Source organism: Schistocerca nitens, chromosome 2 (assembly GCF_023898315.1).
Source record: "Schistocerca nitens isolate TAMUIC-IGC-003100 chromosome 2, iqSchNite1.1, whole genome shotgun sequence".
NCBI lineage: Eukaryota > Metazoa > Arthropoda > Insecta > Orthoptera > Acrididae > Schistocerca > Schistocerca nitens.
In genome coordinates this window covers 1,024,485,884-1,024,501,681 of record NC_064615.1, presented here as the reverse complement: position 1 = coordinate 1,024,501,681, position 15,798 = coordinate 1,024,485,884, and positions in this window count along the sequence as shown.

Genomic DNA, 15,798 nt, shown 5'->3' with positions numbered 1-15,798 from the left:
ATTTTACAGTTCTGTCTCATATTCCAAGGCAAAGTCAATAAAAGCAAAGATTATTTTGGATGGCTGTATAAATAATAAATTAGTGAAATGCCAGGCAACGTATGGAACAATTCGGAGAACACTGAAAATAGCGCGAACTACAGCTGGAGTTATACAAGATGATGGCAGTGCCAGTTATTCTATATAGCAGTGAAACGTGGGCATTAAGACAAATGGCCGCAACCATATACAAGCCATAGAAGTACAACCCTTTAGGGAACTACTGGGACATACAAAGCTTCATGAAATAAGAAGCCAGAATATACAGAACAAGTTTTGAATATCAGGTGGTTGTAATTAAACTGAGAGCTGCAGCGTGCGCTGTGTACAACGCAGGCCTCTGAAACATCGAAGGAATGTTCAGTGATCGATGTGCTCGCGGAGTATGCTGAAAAAAAAGAAGTAGTAGTTCCTCCGTGCCACCAGGAAAATGTTGCTGTAACCAGTCAGAAACTGAAATGTTTTCTGTTTTGACGTCAGTATGCATTTTGTCGCTTAGCGGCTCGTATTAATTTCTTTCGTGAAGTGAGTGTTAGCGTTTAGGGTTAAAAAGATTTAAGTTTTCCGTTCGAAACCCATTGGCCAGTTACAAGAAAGACCGTGCATAGCAGGTAAAGCTGCTTTATCAGAATGGCAACAATAGCAGCGCTGCATTACACGAACAATAACTGATAGAAACAGATGCGAAGAGCACGCATGTCAAGCAGTTTGAAGAAACAGGTGGATTACGTGGTGCAGCAGTTAGTGGGAGAAGGCCCATTCTCATAGCAGTTGTTAAAAGCTTGCTGTAGCTACAATCGACAGTGCAGCGTATTCCTCGAATTCTGCAGCCTGTGCTCGAGCTGTGTCAACAGTTCAAAAGATATTTTGCGCTAATATCCCTACAAGAAACATGATGTGCACCAACTGATGCCCCAAGATGGACTATAACAACGTGACTTTGCACTACGTTCATTGATACACATGGAAATGGATGAGATGTGGTGAGGGAATATTTTTTGGACGGATGAGGCACATTTTACTCTGCACAGTGCCGCGAATACACAGAGCTGTCGCGAATGGTGCTATTCTCCGCTTTGTGCTCGGTCTGTTTTTCTTCGAGGGGATGACATTTCGCGAGCCTGTTGGGAGTACAGTGACACCTGATCGTTGTAAGAACCACTTTTTGCAACACGTAATTTCAGCTTGACAACACGTTTCTCCTGTCACGTGAAGGATTTCCTGCGAGAAACATTCGGTATCGACTCTAAGCAGTTTCAAGATGTGTGGTCTTCCATATCCCCAACCTACAGCCATGTGAGCTCTGGTTGTGGGGATGGCTGAAGATCGTGTAATCTGCAGCCATGTGAGCTCTGGATGTGTGGATAGCTGGAAGTTCGTGTCCATCAATGTTGTTGTTGTTGTGGTCTTCAGTCCTGAGACTGGTTTGATGCAGCTCTCCATGCTACTCTATCCTGTGCAAGCTTCTTCATCTCCCAGTACCTACTGCAACCTACATCCTTCTGAATCTGCTTAGTGTATTCATCTCTTGGTCTCCCTCTACGATTTTTACCCTCCACGCTGCGCTCCAACACTAAATTGGTGATCCCTTGATGCCTCAGAACATGTCCTACCAACCGATCCCTTCTTCTGGTCAAGTTGTGCCACAAACTTCTCTTCTCCCCAATCCTATTAAATACCTCCTCATTAGTTATGTGATCTTCCCATCTAATCTTCAGCATTCTTCTGTAGCACCACATTTCGAAAGCTTCTATTCTCTTCTTGTCCAAACTATTTATCGTCCATGTTTCACTTCCATACATGGCTACACTCCATACAAATACTTTCAGAAATGACTTTCTGACACTTAAATCTATACTCGATGTTAACAAATTTCTCTTCTTCAGAAACGCTTTCCTTGCCATTGCCAGTCTACATTTTATATCCTCTTTACTTCGACCATCATCACTTATTTTATTCCCCAAATAGCAAAAGTCCTTTACTACTTTAAGTGTCTCATTTCCTATTCTAATTCCCTCAGCATCACCTGACTTAATTCGACTACATTCCATTATCCTCGTTTTGCTTTTGTTGATGTTCATCTTATATCCTCCTTTCAAGACGCTATCCATTCCATTCAACTGTTCTTCCAAGTCCTTTGCTGTCTCTGACAGAATTACAATGTCATCGGCGAACCTCAAAGTTTTTACTTCTTCTCCCTGGATTTTAATACCTAATCCGAATTTTTCTTTTGTTTCCTTTACTGCTTGCTCAATATACAGATTGAATAACATCGGGGAGAGGCTTAAACCCTGTCTTACCCCCTTCCCAACAACTGCTTCCCTTTCATGTCCCTCGACCCTTATAACTGCCATCTGGTTTCTGTACAAATTATAAATAGCCTTTCGCTCCCTGTATTTTACCCCTGCCACCTTCACAATTTGAAAGAGAGTATTCCAATCAACAATGTCATAAGCTTTCTCTAAGTCTACAAATGCTAGAAACGTAGGTTTGCCTTTCCTTAATCTTTCTTCTAAGATAAGTCGTAAGGTCAGTATTGCCTCACGTGTTCCAGTATTTCTACGGAATCCAAACTGATCTTCCCCGAGGTCGGCTTCTACTAGTTTTTCCATTCGTCTGTAAAGAATTCGTGTTAGTATTTTGCAGCTGTGGCTTATTAATCTGATTGTTCGGTAATTTTCACATCTGTCAACACCTGCTTTCTATGGGATTGTAATTATTATATTCTTCTTGATGTCTGAGGGTATTTCGCCTGTTTCATACATCTTGCTCACCAGATGGTAGAGTTTTGTCAGGACTGGCTCTCCCAAGGCCGTCAGTAGTTCCAATGGAATGTTGTCTACTCCCGGGTCCTTGTTTCGACTCAGGTCTTTCAGTGCTCTGTCAAACTCTTCACGCAGTATCGTATCTCCCATTTCATCTTCATCTACATCCTCTTCCATTTCCATAATATTGTCCTCAAGTACATCGCCCTTGTATAGACCCTCTATATACTCCTTCCACTTTCTGCTTTCCCTTCTTTGCTTAGACATGGATTTCCATCTGAGCTCTTGATGTTCATTCAAGTGGTTCTCTTATCTCCAAAGGTCTCTTTAATTTTCCTGTAGGCAGTATCTATCTTACCCCTAGTGAGATAAGCCTCTACATACTTACATTTGTCCTCTAGCCATCCCTGCTTAGCCATTTTGCACTTCCTGTCGATCTCATTTTTGAGACGTTTGTATTCCTTTTTGCCTGCTTCATTTACTGCATTTTTATATTTTCTTCTTTCATCAATTAAATTCAGTATTTCTTCTGTTACCCAAGGATTTCTACTAGCCCTCGTCTTTTTACCTACTTGATCCTATGCTGCCTTCACTACTTCATCCCTCAAAGCTACCCATTCTTCTTGTACTGTATTTCTTTCCCTCATTCCTGTCAATTGTTCCCTTATGCTCTCCCTGAAACTCTGTACAACCTCTGGTTCTTTCAGTTTATCCAGGTCCCATCTCCTTTTTGCAGTTTCTTCAGTTTTAATCTACAGGTCATAACCAATAGAATGTGGTCAGAGTCCACATCTGCCCCTGGAAATGTCTTACAATTTAAAACCTGGTTCCTAAATCTCTGTCTTACCATTATGTAATCTATCTGATGCCTTTTAGTATCTCCAGGATTCTTCCATGTATACAACCTTCTTTCATGATTCTTAAACCAAGTGTTAGCTATGATTAAGTTGTTCTCTGTGCAAAATTCTACCAAGCGGCTTCCTCTTTCATTTCTTAGCCCCAATCCATATTCACCTACTAAGTTTCCTTCTCTCCCTTTTCCTACTACTGAGTTCCAGTCACCCATGACTATTAAATTTTCGTCATCCTTCACTATCTGAATAATTTCTTTTATTTCATCATACATTTCTTCAATTTCTTCGTCATCTGCAGAGCTAGTTGGCATATAAACTTGTACTACTGTAGTAGGTGTGGGCTTCGTATCTATCTTGGCCACAATAATGCGTTCACTATGCTGTTTGTAGTAGCTTACCCGCATTCCTATTTTTCTATTCATTATTAAACCTAATCCTGCATTACCCATATTTGATTTTGTGTTTATAACCCTGTAGTCGCCTAACCAGAAGTCTTGTTCCTCCTGCCACCGAACTTCACTAATTCCACGATATCTATAACGACATTCTCTTGAGTAGTCCCCACCCGGAGATCCGAATGGGGGTCTATTTTACCTCCGGAATATTTTACCCAAGAGGACGCCATCACCATTTAATCATACAATAAAGCTGCAGGCCCTCGGGAAAAATCACGGCCGTAGGTTCCCCTTGCTTTCAGCCGTTCGCAGTACCAGCACAGCAAGGCCGTTTTGATTATTGTTACAAGGCCAGATCAGTCAATCATCCAGACTGTTGGCCCTGCAGCTACTGAAAAGGCTGCTGCCCCTCTTCTGGAACCACACTTTTGTCTGGCCTCTCAACAGATACCCCTCCGTTGTGGTTGCACCTACGGTACGGCTATCTGTATCGCTGAGGCACGCAAGCCTCCCCACCAACGGCAAGGTCCATGGTTCATGGGGGGAGGGTGTCCATCAATAATGCGTCTGAACTTTTCCTGATCTGAAGGACAGCATACGACAATATATCGCTCTGATTACATAAGATATGCTGCGAGCAACTGTCGACCGTGCCGAATTACGGATGCAGCATGTTGCTGAGTCGGGAGACCATGGAGAACACATGCTTTAACTTGTGACCATATCCAAATAAACGTGGCATAATCGCCGTTACCAAGTGTTTTATTGTTCTTCCCGTTTTCTCACTGCTTGCAGCCCCGTGTTTTCACTGATGTAATAAAACGGAACACCTACAGCCGCCCTTACAGTGGTATTTATTATAGGACTACCAGTTTCGGTGCTCCAGTACACCATCTTCAGGCCTTAACTGATGCTGAGAAGGTTAAATCCAGTGGTATACACGATACATCACTGGCCAGCATCTGAGATGGTAACGCAGACTGCCTGTAATAAAGATGTTTTCTGTGGTATTAGTCTACTGACTGCTTTGATGCGGCCCGCCACGAATTCCTCTCCTGCGCTAACCTCCTCATCTCAGAGGAGCACTTGTACTCTAAGTCCTCAGTTATTTTCTGGGTGGTTTCCACTCTCTGCCTTGCCCTACAGTTTTTTTCCTCTACATTTCCCTCCAGTACCTTGGAGGTTATTGCCTTATGCCTTAACACAGATTCTGTCGTTCATTTAATTCTTCTTGTCCATTTTCCATGTCTTCCTTTCTTCGCCCATTCTGTGGAGCACATCCTGATACGTTATCATATCAGTCCACCAGAGTTTCAACATTGTGCTATAACTCCACATCTCAAACGTTTCGATTGTCTTCTGTTCCTGTTTTCCACAGCCCATGTTTCACTACCACAGAATCCTGTGCTCCAAACAACGTACATTCTCAGAAATTACTTCCTCATATTACGGCCTATTTTGACAGCAGTAGACTTCTCTTTGAATACCTTTCTTCCCTGTAGTAGTCCGCGTTTAAAGTCCGCTTTTCTCGTCCGCCATTGATTATGTTACTTCCAAGGTGGAAGAATTCCTTATCTTCGTTTACTTAGTGACCACCAACATTGACGTTAAGTTCCTCGCTGTTCTCATTTATGCTAGTTCTCAGTACTTTCATCGTTTTTCGGTATACTCTCAGTCAACATTCTTCATTCCATTCAACAGATCCTATAATTCATCTTCTCTTTCACCGAGGATAGCAATTTCTTCACCGAATCGTATCATTGATATTCTTTCACCCTGAATTGTACTCCCATTCTGAAAACTTCCTTTTTTCCTTCGTTTATGTATAGAGTGAACAGTAGAACCGAATGACTACATCCAGTATCCCCTTTTTAATCTGAGAATTTGGTTCTTGGTCTTCCAGTCTTACTGTTCCCTCTTGGTTCCTGTGCATTTTATGGGTTTTAACACCCGCTTTTACCTGTAACTTACTCCTATTTTTCTCAGAATTTCTAACATCTTGCACCATTCCACAATGTCGTACGCTTTTTCTAGATAGGCAATACTATGCGCGTGTCTTGATTTTTGTTCAGTCTTGCTTCCATTATCAAGCGCGAAGTCTGGACAGTATCTCTAGTGCCTTTAATTTTCCTAAAGGCAAACTGATGATCATCTAACACATCCACAGCTTCCTTTCCATTGTTCTATGTATTATTCTTATCAGCAGATTGGATGCATGAGATGCTGAGTTGATAGTTCGCTCACCTATCTGTCCTTGCTAACTTCGGAATTGAGTGGATGATATTTTTACGAAAGTGTGATGGTATGTCGCCAGTCTCATGGACTCTACACACCAACTTGAATAGTCATTTGGCTGTCGTTTCCCCCAATGATTTAGAAATTCAGTTGGAATGTTATCTGTCCTTTCTCCTTTATTTGATCGCAAATTTTCCAGAATTATTTCAAATTCTACCTCTCATACAGAATCCTCTACATCTTCCTCACCGACTCCAGTTTCATCAGACAAGTTCTCCCTCATATTGTGGCCTTTAATGTATTGTTTCCACCTATAGGTTTTTTTTCCCTGCGTTTAACGATGGAGTTGGCACTGGACTCTTAATGTTGCCACTCCTGCTTCTAACATTGTCGAAGGTTGTGTTGTATTTTCTGCGGGCGATCATTTCTTTTACATTGTTTTACGATATCTTCACATTTTTCTTCAGCCATTTCGCCTTGGCTTGTTCTTCCTTCTTTTGTCTATCGGTTGAAATGTTTCTTCTGTTACCCAGTGTTTCTTCGGAGTTACATTCCTTGTACCTGTGTCTGACGGTCCAACATGTGTGACTGCCCATTTTGGAGATGTCCACTCCTCTTGAGCTGAACTGTCTACCGCAATATTGGTCTCACTATTAATCTTCATCATTACTACATTATAATGAGTCTGTATCTGCCTTGAGTACACATTACTATCCAGTACCTTATTTCGGAATTTCTATCTGACAACTATGACTGTAGTCTTCCGTGTCTCCTGGTCTTTTCCAAGTATATCCTCTTTTCTTGTGTGTTCGTTATTACCACCTCAAATGTACTGCAGAATTAATTTAGGCTCGTTCCTCTGTCGTTCCTGCTGGCAAGCCCATATACTTCCATAACATTTCCTTCTGTTCCTGCCCCTACAAAAGCGTTCCGTTCCAATTCCCCAAAAATATTAGATTTTTATTTTCCTTATGTACTGAATCAGAATCCTCATATACTTTCTCTGTATCCTCATATATTTTCTCTGGGTGTTCATATTCTGCTTGTGACGTCGGCTTGTATACCTAAACATTGTTGTCGGTGTTGGTTTGCTGTTCATTGCGATGAAAACAATCATATCACATGCGGTGTATTATTGGGGCTTAAGGGGTATATGGAGGGACTATTTAGTTCATGGGCGGCTCCTAAAAAAAGACAGAAAAACTTGCTTTTTGGGTACCAAACCCTAGCCGCGGTTTCCAAGACGGCTTAGCGCAACAAATGGTTGAAATTTTTGCGATATATTCCTAAGATCCCAAGCTTGAACAACTTCGAAAATTTCTGAGATACAGAGACTCAAATTTACCCTCCTTGTACACTTAAAATATACACGTAAAAACCGTCGAGAAGCGAAATCGTAATTTATAAAATGACGAAGCATGGGGAAACATGCTGTAAAGTGACTCCGTTGTCAGCAGAAGGATTCTGGGAGTCCATTGTTGTTTTAGTATAGAAGCACATGAAAAATTTTTGTTCACAAAGAATCCAATCTGAGGTGTAAAATTATATAGTTTAGCGTTATTTCAACTTCACTTAACTATTAAAATTTTATTGACCCACAAGTTCTTTTTATATTAGTAACATTCTCTGCTGTAGCAGTGAAAAGAAGGGAACCAGTGGCAGAATGCTCCATTGGACAACAAAAGAGACAAATGTACTTCTGTTTACTAAAGACTCTGACTGAATTAATTAAAGACTCTGACTGAAAATTGGAGTACCAGCTGCCTCTGTCAGTCTTCTTCAACCCTTTAAATTTTTCCCATAAATTTTGGCACTTGAACATATTCGCATTTTTTCATGCTGAGAGAAAAGGAGACAGTGGCAGTGGGAAAAAGATGTAAAAGAGATAAATCATGGGAGGTAGTAGGCAGTGGTTGTGGCATAGAAAGAGCGAAGGAGACATTGGCAGTGTGAGAGAAATAGGGGGGACATATTGGCAGTGGAACATCGTTGACAGTGACAGAACAGTGCAAGGAAAAGGCAGAACGAGACAGTGCCACGGGGAGAGGAATAAAAAGTTCAACATGGAAGTGATAATGAGAGACAGATTCTATGGCAATGACAACTGGTAAGAGAGAGATAGTGACAGGGAGAAGAGACAGTAGCTATGGGAAGGAAAGAATGAGATAGTAGCAGTAAGACAGAGCAAGAGGGAGACAGTGATAGTGACAGGAGGCAGTAGTATGATAAAACAAACCAGATTGTGGGTGTGAGACAGGAGACAGTTGCAGAGAGACACAAAGAGATAATGGTGATTTGGGTTGAATGAGTGAATGTGAATGTGAATTTGGGGGCTGGGGGAGGGCATGGATATGAGCGACTTACAGCCATGGACTGTTGGGTGTGAGCGACTTACAGCTGCAGGAATTTGTGGGGGTAAAAGGGCGCGAATATATTAGAACCCCCAACATTTTAGGAAAAACTTTTAACTGCGCTGAGGAACGTAGAATGAGGCAGTTAGTACTCCACTTTTCGGAGTCTTTTAATTAACAGGAACATATTCGACTTCTTTGTACGATGATAGGAGCATTTCTCCGTTGGTGAGGAAATAACAGAAATGAGATTGAGGACACTACTTTTGCATATTTCTGTATAGTTTCTCTTCCATTTAACTGCAGAACAGCACCGAAAAAGCCGCCACGTGTAGAAATCTTCATAATTTCAATTTCACAGCGTTACAATCAAAGAAGCCAAACATACCCTATAGATATATACCGATAGATTGATCACGGCAAGGGCAGTGAGAATGAACTCTTACCGCAACCCCCTTCGTCATTCTACTTACGCCCATTCGGCTTTTTTGTGAGAGGTTGTACAAAACATTCAGTGCTTAGTCAGCAGAACTACGAATTCGGAACAAAAATACCTTTAAACTGATTGATTTGAAAATGTTATGTGGAGTCTGGAACCCACAGAACTGACGACCTTCGAGTTATCTACTCAGCAATGAATACCAAACTGTTTAAAAAGAGTTATTTCACTTCAGCACGAAGTGAAAGTATCGTGTAGTAAAATTTCATTTCTCCACCTTAAACACCAACAAATACCATCCAGTTTGATTTTTGAACCATTGTCTGGCTAAGACGTAAGAGAATACATTAAAACTACTAATTACAATTCACATCACATTACTTTCATATTACAAGAACCTGATTACAGATACAAATATCATAATTTCACCCGTTATTTTGCGTCCCAATCCAATAAGAAAACTAAACACGCAAAGGTTTTTATGCAGTAGCAGGTGTAGACTGTCAGGTCTTGGAGTAGTTTGCTGTCCACATTGGAACGCAGGTCGCTCCCACTCGTTTTTACTCGTCAGTCTCAACGTTGTTTTCAGGTAAAAAAATGGTTCAAATGGCTCTGAGCACTATGGGACTCAACATCTTAGGTCGTAAGTCCCCTAGAACTCAGAACTACTTAAACCTAATTAACCTAAGGACATCACACACACCCATGCCCGAGGCAGGATTCGAACCTGCGACCGTAGCAGTCCCGCGGTTCCGGACTGCAGCGCCAGAACCGCACGGCCACCGCGGCCGGCTTTCAGGTACACTTGAAAGAGTTTCTCCTCCGTTATGTTTTGCACAAATAGCAGAAAATACAAAATATATTTCCACATTAGAGTATTATTATGCAAACAGATTTCAACAATCATACGTCCTTTTATGCATTTAACCATTTGTCACCATGTTAAAACAAGTCTTACCCAGAAGGAAATGTATTAAAAAGGAGAATCTCGGTGGTAGTAGTAATAAAATTAAGCAGTTCTGAGAATCCCATGTGCGAATAAACTTTAAACGATCAAATTGTAAACATCCTGGTTCATAAAAGTGGATGGAATAACCCGTAACCCAGAGGCCAGCGGATCAGAACCATGCCCCAGGATACCGAACCAGAAGGGTACCACATAAGCATGAAAGGCATGGGCCCCCATTAGTTATCATCCATTACTTCAACAACAATAATTGAATTTATTATCAGTTACTAGAATGTTTACAATCTGACACGACAACCTATCCACACATATCTTCAAGCTTCCTGTAGGTAAAGAAGCAACATTTAAACAATTAACAGTCACACAATGGATAAAACTTGTTAAAGGCAATATAGTTCCAGATGTAGAACTTCCAGAACAACAAGAGGATAGGACTAATAAACAGATTTAAGAAAAGTCCTAGTTTAACAGAAGTTAAAGTGCTCAGTGGTTTTACCAGGCGATGAGTAAAACGCCCTTAAAAATATCATTAACAATAAATTGGTAAGTCCTCAGAACAGATTGTAAGGGGTCCGCAGGCCCTTACTACTAAGTTTGCACTCACACAGGTCAACAGGGTAACTGTCGATTAGTGTGTGTCAGGTCGCGAGAGCGAAAGGGGGTTCACCGGAGTGCCGAGTGTTGCTTGGGTAGATTCCCGCGAGGCGGGAAGAACTGGGCGGAGAGTTAGTGTGGAGATGTGCCGAGTCAGGGTGTGGTAGGTTCCCGCGAGGCGGGCAGAGCTGTGCAGAAGCCAGCAGTTGAATTAAGGAAAATTACCGGCAAAAGGGAGTGGCCATCGTCGTGGTTTAACCCCTTTGTATTAGTATTATACGGGAAAGTGAGAAAGTTTAATTGCAGAGTGATTTCAGTGATATTAAGTGCCGTTATTGAACTTCCGCGTCTACCGCGCCGGCATTACTTGGATTACAGTGATTGGATGTTGCGTGTGACGATTAAGAATAACTAAAGAAACCTGTGCTGAGATTAGCCGTCATTAACAGTGTATTGACGAAGGCAGTGGCTGTCTCCTTATTTTGTGCTTTTGCTAAGAATATAGATCTTGTTTGTGAAACTGTGTTGTGTCCTTCTTACCACCAAACAGTACTTATTACAGTATTTGCGAAGGACAATACGGAATGTAACATCCCCTGAGCAGTCCAATCCGATTGCCAGCCCATTAGGTACACGGTCACATTAATCAATTATCTAAATTTGGGCTGCTATTCAGATCCCGAACGAGCGGGAACAATAAAATAAATAAAAGGGTATGTTACAAGATACAGAATAATTATTCAAACCTAATTTATTTAAGGTTAAAAGAACAATTACTTATAATTACAGGAACTCGAGTGAATAATTCAGTTTACATGACAATGAAATAATGGACGAGGAAGTACAATCAATTACAATAGGCTACCAGGTTAACCAAGAAGAGAATAGAAAAACAATTATAGTTTAAGTAAAATAAGAACCTTTTTAAAAAATAGGCATAAAAAATTCTCTCTTAACACCCAAGCTTGCTCTAGTGGCAGCTATAAAATTGCTCAGAGAAGAAGCAGCTCTCCCCACCCACAAATCAACTGTAGTGTGACTCACAGCCCAAAATAATTTAACGATCACCAGTTTGGGTTGGAATAAGGCGAGAAAGTCAGATATCTCACCGGAGAACAGGCCAATAAAACCGCCACACTGGCGACTATAACATGCGCCAGAGTCATACCGCAGTGCGTCAACACAAGCTGCACTTAGGAAGCGCATCGTTTTTGTAAGATTTCATTAGCAGAACACAGTACGATTACCTGCTGTATTCCAGTTTTGGGCTTGCTGCACGTTATAAGATTGTGACGTGAGACCCTTTGTTTGCAAAATGATCGTTGCATCACAGCAGGACGTAATGCAAGAGTATACAGTGTGAGTCAATAACTATTGCCACCTAGAATGACACCGAAAGTATGATAGTAGCTGAAAAGTTTGTGGTACAAAGTTGCATGGGAAAACGGGGACCATTATATGACGTTGGTTTTTTGTTGCTAGGTTGGGTCGCTTCAGAGATATGAAGGTCAACTTCGTTTTTTTAAATGGGGTGCTACAGTTTGGTTCTTATTTTCTGATAGCGGCTATCGAGACGAATCCAATGATATGTAACAAGAAGGTCTTTGAAGGTCAACGAAGGTCACAAAGGTGGCATGAACGTCCATTTACAGAAGGTACTTGAAGTGATGACCATTGGTATCAATGCAGTGCTTAACATGGACGGAGGGGTAATCCTTATCACATCGGCACTTACCGAAGCACATGCTCTGACAGTTCTCTCTCGTATATCGTGCAAATAGTAAATATTCGCCATATAACGTGCCATTACATGTAAACACCTTTCGACGGTTTCGGAATACAACACAAATAGGAACGGTAAGACAAGTATCGTCGAATCAAGCGAATGTGAATGATGTATTCCTTCGAAGAATAAGTCGATGTGCATCTCATTAACGGAGAATGCCAACGAAATTCAGTGACAGATAGAAACTTATACGCTGAGAGATATCCTCAACTTACTCACCCTACACGTCGAAGATTTAAATATGTGTGTGATAAATTTAAACCAACTGGATCTTTAACGCATCTGAAACATAAGCGGCAAAGGAAAGTTACTAATGTGGAAACGGAAATTGGTACTCTTGCCATTGTGGTTCGAGATCCATCTGTTAGTTCGCGTCAAATCGCAAGGAAATCTGGCATGACCCAGAGTAGTGTTGTTCGTGTTCTGCATCGCCATAAATATGATCCTTACCATATCAGTCTCCACCAAGAATTAACTGTGTGCGTTGCATTGAATTCTGCCGATGGGCTCGACTTCAGACTCAGAGGGATGACACATTTATTAATTTGATCTTATTTCCTGACGAGGCTACGTTCACGAACCATGGAAATGTTAATTTGCATTATTGGGCGACCGCCGCAAGTTGACAGCAAAAATCGTGTTCGGTGAATGTGTGGTATGGGATTCTGGAGGACAGAATTATGGGCCCCTATTTCATCGAAGGAAATCTTAATGGTAGGAAGCACGCCACATTTCTGCAAGAAACATTTGCTCCGTTATAGGGAGAAAGATCTTTCAAAACAAGGAACAGAATGGGGTATCAACACGATGGGTGTCCGGCACATTTTTCGCTGATGGATAGAAATGAGCTGCAGAGACAATTCGCTAATCGTTGGATTTGACGCGGAGGAGTTGTGTCGTGGCTGGCTCGTCCTCCAGACTTGACACCTCTGGATTTTTTCTTGTGGCGTTTCGTAAAAGGCATTGTTTATAAAGACGTTCCAGCTACACCTGAAGATATGAGAGAGAGAACTGTCAGAGCACGTACATCTATAACTGCCGATGTTTGTGCATCTATAAGATCCGATGTGATAAGGAATACCACTCAACCCATGATAAGGAGAGTGCAGCACTGCATTGATACCAATGGTCATCACTTCAAATACCTTCTGTAAATGGACGTTCATGTCACCTTTGTGACCATCGTTGACCTTCAAATACCTTCTTGTTACATATCATTGGATTCGTCTCGATAGCAGCTATCATAAAATAAGAACCAAACTATAGCACCCCATTTACAAAAACCAAGTTGACCTTCATATCTCTGAAGCGACCCCACCTAGCAACAAAAAACCAACGTCATATAATGGTCCCCGTTTTCCCATGCAACTTTGTGCCACAAACTTTCAGCTACTATCATACTTTCGGTGTCATTCTAGGTGGCAATAGTTATTGAGTCACCCTGTATAATATCTTTTAGCTCGATGCAGTTTTCATCTACACCGTATCAAGGTGTGAAATGACTGATCAAACAAAAATTGTCATGACATCTGGTGACCCGTTTCTGCTGCCTTTGGTTCACTTTACTGCCTTTAATGTGTGTTTCGTCACATTTGAAAGAAGTGTAGTTGCAATTATTAATGCAGTTTTACAGGTTTGTGATTGCATTTAGAGATGACGGCTCAGTGCATCGAAACTTGTTATGTAATCTAACAAAATTTTTTGTGTTAGTGACTGTGGCTTGACGACCGTTTGTGGTGCAAAACATTTTAAATTTGATTCAGTCACATTCCTTCATGACTGTTATGTCGCACAGATACAAGCTGCACTTCACTATTGCTCGCTCCCTTCGCCCGCCTCGCCCAAGTACACAATGGCCAGCACCGCCACAAGCGACAGCAAGAAACAATGAGTTCCACGTGAAGAATAAATATAAATGCTGATCGTACATAAGTGAAATCACATGACCCAAAAATATCGACATTCAACGGTAGTAAGGTGCTACCCAAATAAACTAATGAAAGGCCCCTTATTACTTCTACTCCTAGTACGGTCAAATTATCAGAGGTTCTATAGGAATACTTGAAGGACAGCAGCATGGGCAGAAAGTCCACAACGTCGAGCTTATCTTAAATAATACAAGTGCAGTAAGCTAATTGACACGTGAACAAATGTGCATCGCTGGTTCGTACCAGGACTTCTAAAATGTAGCTGAGTGACATACTTGATTGAAAACATGTAATGACCATAATAAATGCAGAATTTAAAAAATGTATCCTTTGAAATGCAGATTAAACTAATGCTGTATTTAAACTAATACCTAAGATGAGCAAGAGCTTCCACAACACACGTTGAAGCTAGGATACGCTCAAAAATCTTTTGCAAATACCAAGTATACATTATTGAGACGCCAGAAAAATTACACAGTAAGCCGCTAACAAGGCAGTCAGCCAACTCAGAACAATGGAGGCTGGAGCTGCACTCGATTACGTAGCGAGAGGCAGGCCTGCAGAACCAACAGCCACAATGTTTGCCCACCAAGGTCGTGCATCGGCGATACAAGTATGCCAGCAAGAACAAGTCAGATAAGCAACGCGCGAATAGCCCTCGAAAGGCACGCTGCGGATTAGCGCACCAGCTGTCACCAGACAGGAAACAGCGAGCACGCCAAGACACTGGAAGCAACAAGTGCTGACCGCCGGTCGCGCATCGCCCCGCTCCGCCATCGGCCTGGAAGGATGCTCAACTTCCATCTCTCTCTCTCCCGCCACGTCTGGACGCTGAGAGCCGAAACATCAGTTCGCGGAGCGCGAACGCGAAAGGTCGCGCCGGCAGATCGAAAGAAGAATCGAGAAGAGCCAGCGCGGCTGGCATTTACTTCTGGCTAGTTACAGAACCTACTGAGCACGTCATGTCCTGTTTTCCGTTGTTGTCCTGACTTTTACATACGTACCGCCACCTATATTAGCCTCGGTTGCCATTTTGCCTTCGTAGACCCACTATGTCGACTAGAAGTTTCTACACTAATTACCTATTACGAGGGTAATCCCAAAAGTAAGGTCTCCTATTTTTTTATAAGTACTTAGACCTGTTTATTTCTACAATGGTTTACATCAATTTACAGCTTGAACATTAAACTATTTTTCGACATAATCACCATTTCCGTCGATGCATTTCTGTAGACGCTGTGGCAGTTTTTGTATGCCCATGTCATACCAGCTCGCCGCCAAGCTGTTCAGAAAGCTATGAAACTCTTCCTTCACCTCGTCGTCGGAGGTGATCGCTGGGACCACAATTAACGCTGACAGGTACTGTGAGATTCTGAAAAAAACTGTGACGGGCTATTCAGAACCGGAGGAGAGGAGTGTTGTCCAAGGGCGTACACATACTCCAT